Raw genomic sequence first — 7999 nt, forward strand, 5'->3', positions numbered from 1 at the left:
ACACTTCTACTAAACACAGAAATGTCCTGGACTAGTAAACTGCAACAAGAAAACCAAAATCAGGATATTTATGATAGTAGTTCTTAGATCAATAAACATTTTTCCATTCATACACTCCTAATGCATGAAGCTCAAAAAAAATTTTTCTGTCTCTAGGTCCTATGTATCATGATACTCTGACCATATCCTTTATTTACTCCTTTTCTTTTATTCTTAAAATATACCATGATTGTTCACAAAGAAAGTCTCACTAATATATTTTAGACCCTTCTTTAGCAACGTTGTAAAAAAAATTTTATGTAATATACCTTCAGGCTACTGACTACATCTATAGCTTTCTCTCTCTACATGATACGTTGTCCTGTGTGCTTAGCAGTTCAGTGAACTGCAGTGATTCAAATGAGCCTTGAAATGTTAAATACAACTTGTAATATCAAAGGTTCTCATATCAAATAATTTCATTCCTGAAGAATCCTAGGGAGATTAAGTTCTCTCATGGTGACTAAAATGTCCATCAGTCATAGGAAGTATCCCAGCAGTAGATGGATAATTTTGAGCTCATGCTAAAATTACTGAGGATACAGCTAATTTTTCTGAACAAGTAAACACAGACTAAGCTTTGGTGAGGCTTTGGGCCATATAAAATATAGTGGATCTCGAATCAAAAATTACTGGAGGCAACTACTTGATGGAAGCTTTTTTTCCTGGGTCTTGAGCCAGTATTTTCTTTGCAATAGTTGAACCAGTAGTTTTCTGAGCTCATTTAAGATGGAAAATTCATGAAGATGGACTTTCAAACTGGCCTCTCGATCTCAAACCCCTTTCAATAAGCTTTTCATGTATATCTGCACACCCTGGATATCATCAACTTTGCAGGTGAACATTAGTGTGGCACCACAGTCTACTTTAAGCATTCAACAAACAGTCCTGACTGACTCAAATGCAATTTCCATCCAACTGTATATTTTAGAACTGCTAAACTAAAATTAAAATACTTTTTTATTCCTGATAAGACAACTGATATTAGGTTTCCATAGCCAAAATATACAGAATTGAATGATTAATTCAGGCAAAACTGATGTGTGCCAGAATGAACCAGAACATTGCTACAAAGTTCCTCTTGATTTCAGATGTTTGTCTTCCACTAACAAGTCAATATCAAAAGAGGGTGGCCCCTTAGCTATGAGTATAGGCTAGGCAAACAATCTAAACTGACATTAGCCTATTGCCCATTGCAATCGATTCCATAAGAATTTACACTAGGATGACATTTCAAAGTGTGGCTACTTGAGGAAGGCATCTGCCAAATCATTCTCAATGTAACCTCATTTCAAAATACTATTATTAGTTAGGGTTTATAGAGTGATTTAAAGATGGAAAATGCTATGCTAATGCTAAGCATCATTATTATTGTTATCATCCTTCTGAAGCATTGCTTCAGTAAATGATGTTATAATAGAAAAAAAAATTACTCAGGAATGACTTGGTACGCATTCATACTTTTAAGGAGAGATTACCATAATGGATAATTCACATAGTGTCACCTCCCTTGCACTCAGAGTAAAAACAAATTAAATAAACCTTAATTAGAGAGCATTATATCTACTACAAATGATTGATATTCGGGGAAAATACAGGTTAGTTAACTAGGAAAAACATCTTGAGAACACTACTAGAATCACATACTATATTTCAAATTTAACTTTTTTAAATTTGGTTTTTCAATTTGATTTTCAGAATAAACTCCTGCTGGTATATTGATAGCTACTGGCAAATGTGAAAATGCAAAACATGCTCAACTACCTGCATTATTTAAATGGTGGTTATGGAAAAGTTTGCCTTGTGTGGGAATTTTGCCCAAGGGAATTGAAGGTAATTCTTAGGTGATTTCATGTTCTTGGACATGATTCCCAATTCATTTAGTCTAGTCATAGTCTGTGGGGTTTTTTCTTCTTTTTACACACTGCAATCCATCATATATAAAGAACTGTGCATGACAACCTGCTTATTTCGAAGTTAATTTACTTGAATATATTTTTTTCCTAAATGACACCAAATTCTTTGGTTTGTGCTATCTCAATTACCTGGAATATTTTTATATGGTCATAAACAAAGATAAGGTTAGGGAATTAGTAACAAAGATGATATGAATTACCAAGAATCAAAAATTGGTCTCTTAGCAAATTACTTCATTGTTTTAAAACTAAGGAAAAGAAATTAAATATATAGTTCTATTACAATAGTTAGGATCTCACTTTGTACATATACATTAGAAGAAACTGTATACATTACAAGTATATTACTATAATTTTTTCCATTTTACTGCTCCTTAACATAAATCAGTATTTTACATGCAAAAAACTAGAAGGAAGAGGCTTTTAACTATCCTTGCCCCCGATTTAATCCCAGATATTTTGAGGGAAGGAAACAGCAGTACCGGCAGGGTTTTAAAATAAGAAATAAGCAGTAGGCTTCTTGAACCTAAAAAAAAAAATTAAATGTATAATGAAAAATAATGTTAACTACGAAATATAAGGCCATTGCTACTTTTATGGATTGGAAATGAGGTTTTATTTCCATTTTTTTTCTTGTTAAAATCTGCTGGGGATGTACCAGAAGAATGCTCTGTCCATTGTAGTGAATTGAATTTTCCATACCAGTATTTCTGGTCATGGACATCATGACTTCACTGATTCCTCATTTCCACCTGGAAAAACTACAGGCTTTTCCTGCAGTGAACTTGAAAGCTGTTTACCAGCTTCCTCATCTGCTCTCATTGGTTTTCATTGAGAAGTAGCATGGCCTAGTGGATAGAGTACAGGACTGGGAGTTAGAAGGACCTGGGTTCTAATCCTGGTTTCACAACGTGTCTGCTGTCTGACTTTGCACAAGTCACTTTACTTCTCTGTGCCTTGGTTACCTCATTGGTAAAATGGAGATTAAGAAGGTAAGCACCATATGGGACATGGACTGTGTCTAACCTTGTATCTACCCCAGAGCTCAGTACAGTGCTTGGCACATAGTATGTCCTTAACAAATACCATTAAAAAAAAATAAGTCAAGTCCAATCAAGTTTGCCATTAGGTGCGTATACTGTGTTCCCACATCTCCTTTCCCTTTTTTCTCTTGGCCTTTTTCCAACTTCTTATATATATATATATGTGTGTGTGTGTGTGTGTGTGTGTGTGTATATATATATATAGGACAACAAATAAAGAAGCAGCGTGGCTCAGTGGAAAAAGCATGGGCTTGGGAGTCAGAGGTCATGGGTTCTAATCCCGGCTCCACCACTTGTCAGCTGTGTGACTTTGGGCAAGTCACTTCACTTCCATGTGCCTCAGTTACCTCATCTGTAAAATGGGGATTAAGACTGTGAGCCCTACGTGGGACAGTCTGATCATCTTGTATCCGCCCCAGCACTTAGAACAGTGCTGCGCATATGGTAAGCACTTAACAAATACCATCATTATTATTTATTATTATATCATTTACCCTTGTTTCTCCTATTCCCTCTGTTCCAGGGCATCTCTTCCAGAAATCTTTCTCCCTAATTACCTCCGTCCATGTTTCCCCACTCTTCAAGTACCTGCAGTGGTTACCCATCCACCGCCGTATGAAAGAGAAACTCCTTACCATAGACTTTAAAGCACTCAATCACCTTGCTCCCTCCTACTTTACCTCCCTGATTTTTCTCCTCTCTGGCCTGGATTGCCCACCTTCCTCATACCCGACAGACAATCACCGTTCCCACCTTCAAAGCCTCATTGAAAGCATACTTCCTCCCACAGGCCTTTTCTGACTAAGCCCACATTTCCTCTTCTCCCACTCTCTTTTGCATTGCCCTTTCACTTGAATCTGTACCCTTTATTCACGCCTCCCTCAATCCCAAAGCACTTACCTATTTTTCCGTAATTCATTTATTTATATTAATGTCTGTCTTTCCCTCCAGATTGTAAGCTCACTGTGGGCAGGGAACATGCATACCAACTCTGTCATACTGTAATTTCCCAAGTGCTCCCAAGAACAATGTTCTGCCCACAGTAAGCACTCAATAAATACCACTGATTGATTGAGTTAGTAGACACTATCTCTGTCCCAGAGGATCTTACAATCTAGTGGAGGAGCTTACAATCTAGTTCATTTCTTTTGATTTGTAACTGTTGTAATTAAAATTGTAGAGTGCTTTGAAATTCTTCATATGACTTTCATTCCAACCTGAAGGAAACTATAGTATATTCCTTGTATTTGTAATAGTAAAACAAAAAGGAATAGATACATTCCCAAAATTTGTGATGAGAAATCCTAGCCTAACATATATGAAAATATTTAGAGTAAGAGTGTACATTCTGTTCTCCTATATCATGAGGATTGCGTTATATCAAAACCTGATGTTCAGTAAAGCTCACATTGTAGCTGTCCCCTATTCCAGTATCATGAAGGTGCAAGCCTGCCATGTCTTTGATAAGATGCAATGTCAAGCACAAACCAGCTCTCATTATCAGAAGAACATTCCCTAATCATGTTCCTAGCCAAAGCACATACTAGGGGCACAAATTATGGCAGAACTGAATGTATTTGAAAATTACCATTTTTATAATTTTTTAATGGCATTTGTTAAATCTTTATAAGTTAATCAGGTTGGGTACAGTCCATGTCCCATCTGGGGCTCAGAATCTTAATCCCCACTTTACATATGAGTTAACTGAAGCACAGAGAATTTAAGAGACTTGCCCAATGTCACATAGCACACTGTGGAGGACTCATGAATAGGACCCAGGTCCCTTTGCCCCATGTCCTTGCTCTTTCCACTAGGACACATTACTTCTGGTCTGCAGGCATACTTCATCTGCAATAAGTTATTCATATATCTAAGTGGTATCTACCTAGCAATAGTTTAATAAATATTCTTCATGTTTTTAAGGAAAGTTGAAACTACAACAGTGTCATTATTCACCCTGTACAAAATACTTTTTGACATTCCTATGACTAAGGAATTAATTTTATTATCAAAAGGGGGGAAAGTGAGGGGAAGGTGTAATGGTATAGTCCATAAGAAAGAAAATAGTTGGTACAACAAAATGAAAACTATACTTTCTACTGCTTTGGAATATATTTTTTACTTTTCTTTGAAGATATGCCTTTCTAGTATGTGAATAAGAAGGTGGAATTTTATTAATGGTCTTGACAAAATATGGAAAAACAAAACTGTGAATGGCATTTAAGTTCTGGCAGTGATTCCCCATTTAGCTTGGAAAATAAGAGTTTATATTTCTCTGCCTCATATCTTGTATTTTTCTGAGGTAATATCAACTTCTTTTATGGCTTTGCTGTGAGATTATTGTTGGTAAAGCACTTGGAAGATGAAAACCCTAATATCATTAAAGAGAGATGCCCTTCTTGAAATGAGTGTTTCCTGCCAAAATACTTTTAAGACATATCACTTTACATTAAAAAAACTTAAACTAATTTTCAATAAATTGTTATTGCATTAAAAATAAATGGAACCAACAAAAACTCTTTGCAGTAAGAGAATGATATTTTAGATGGATTATTGTCACATTTTGGTTAGAACTACCATAGGTATTGATCCCAGTAATGTTTTATTCATATAAGACATTATGAAGTTATGAACCATTTGGAGAGATGTAGCTGTAACTGTCTGGTTCACTACTTGGCCTTGTTTCCTTAATATTCCAATTTATTAAAGTACTCCTTTATAATATTAAGACTAAGAATTAATGAACTTGTTGCTCACATATTTGTATTTTCAGTGACACTCTTCATATTATCAGTATAATAACCTTCAGAGGTCTGCTGTACCCTGGATTTTGCTCAAAAGGTACACTGAAATTGGTAACAGCCCAGAATGAAGACCAAGATTCAACTAAAGATATAGCCAGCATACAAAACCAAATATTCAGTCTCCAGCTTTGGGGTTATATAAAATGTAAACATAGCTATTAGCGTATTTTGGCTGTAACTCTTATAGTTCAATTTATAACTATAAGTTATTTATAAATAAGAGTTATTTATCTCTTTTTTTACTTTTTTCATTTATAAAATTACTCTATATATTATTTTTGTCTGAACTGTTTATTTAGTAGCTTAGTCCTCTAAAATCAGGTATAACACTCAGAAGAGACCAACTGAAAAATTTTCAGAGTATAGGGATTGTGTGCAGTTACTAAGAAGCTGTTGCCCTTTTTACTGGAGTTGTGATTTTAGAATTCCATATTTTTCAAAGTAGACTGTGAACCCCATGTGGGTCAGAGACTGTGTCCAACCTAATTAACTTGTACCTACTCCAGCGCTTAGAACAGAGTTGATGCACAGTAAGCAACTGTTTAACAAATTCCATTAAAGAAAAACAACTCAGGAGTAACAAGAAGCACTGTCAATTATTCTATCCCATTGTGATTTATGAAACTCTCATGGTTGGGGCACAGGAGTGTTTCATATTATTAATTCTGAAACTGCCACTGTGTGCCAACAATACTGTCATTTATGTGGGTTTTTGGCTTCCTGCTCTTTTTTCTCATCTCCCAGTTTTCTGGGTTCTGACTTTCCTTGAGTAGAAGGGACAAAATAATTTAGGCTCTAGTGGGAGAATTATGACTTTCGTTTGGGGATTCCCAAGCCAACTTCAGCCACTCTCCAGTCCCCTTCATCCCTCTCACCTGTACCTGAGGAAAGAGTGCTAAAATAAAGATGGTAATAATAATATTAATGGTAATAATAATGATGATAACAATATAATTGGAATAAATTTTGTTTTTATTATATACAAAGCACTGCACTAAGCACTGGCATAAATACAAAACAGACAGATTAGATTGACAGTCTAAATAGGAGAGAGAACTACTGAATCCCCATTTTACAGATGGTGAAATAGGTGTGCAATAGGTGCAATAGGTGCAATAGGTGCAATAGGTGAATTAGGTGTGCAAACTACTTTCTTGGAGGTCATGGACACTCTGGAGGACCAATGAAATTGCTCTGCTAATTGTTTTACTAGATAATTGTTCCACTAGTAGCATGGAAAGATTAATTGCCATTCAGGGAACAATTTATTCACTTGGTGGGATGGGGATCCAATATTTGCATATTAGTTGGACATGGTTAGATTTTTAAATAGGTTTTGTTCTTAGTTTAACTGAATAGGCAGTTAAATGATGAAATATTGTAAATGTACAGCTTCATAAAAGTTTTGAAATAAACAGAATGAATCCAGTAAGAATCTTACCATTTAAAGGAATCTGCTGAACTTCACTGCTGAAAAGCCTTTTTAAGCTGCTTCTTGACACCTAAGGTGGTGTAATAACTAAATGCTACCTAGCGAAACCCCACCTTGGTCTGAGTGTATTATGAGTAGAAAGTTGTCATCACACTCCACACTATCATATTCTCACCTGCTCAGGTGCTATATTCTGGTAACAAACCCCAAAGTGTTTAAAGCACGCTAAGTTGAAAGCAATTTGCTCTTACAATGTTACTCTAAGGAAAAAAAAAACCCCTTAAAGCTCTGTGCTGAAAAGATGTCAGAAAACAATTAAAGTATGAAAAATATAGTTTGAATTGCCTTGTCAGAAGAGATTTAAAATATAACCAGTAAAAATCTGCCACTTATGTAAGTACTAATTTTGGAAAATATCAAGAGAAACATTTTTACAACTTATTCTTTCCCCCTTCTTTATTTTGGGGATTAAGTATAGTATTCTTTTAGGCTTACTTTTTATTTCATTCTTGATCATTATAGTTGATCTTTTAAGTTTTCCATTTTTAGTTTCACTTCAGAACGTAGAATCTCGGGGCAGCATGAAGATAAGGATTTGAGGAGACCAAAGTATTGTGTGAACTCCTTGTGAGAACTGAACATGCATCACAGGTTTTGAAAGTGGCCCAATAATAAAGGAAAAACAGTTGTCTGCTTTCAATAACCCTCAGCATGATGTGTGGAGAACCTGGCAAGTTTGACATCTTTAAAATAAATTTTGTAACC

The sequence above is a fragment of the Ornithorhynchus anatinus genome, chromosome X1, assembly GCF_004115215.2.
Source record: "Ornithorhynchus anatinus isolate Pmale09 chromosome X1, mOrnAna1.pri.v4, whole genome shotgun sequence".
NCBI lineage: Eukaryota > Metazoa > Chordata > Mammalia > Monotremata > Ornithorhynchidae > Ornithorhynchus > Ornithorhynchus anatinus.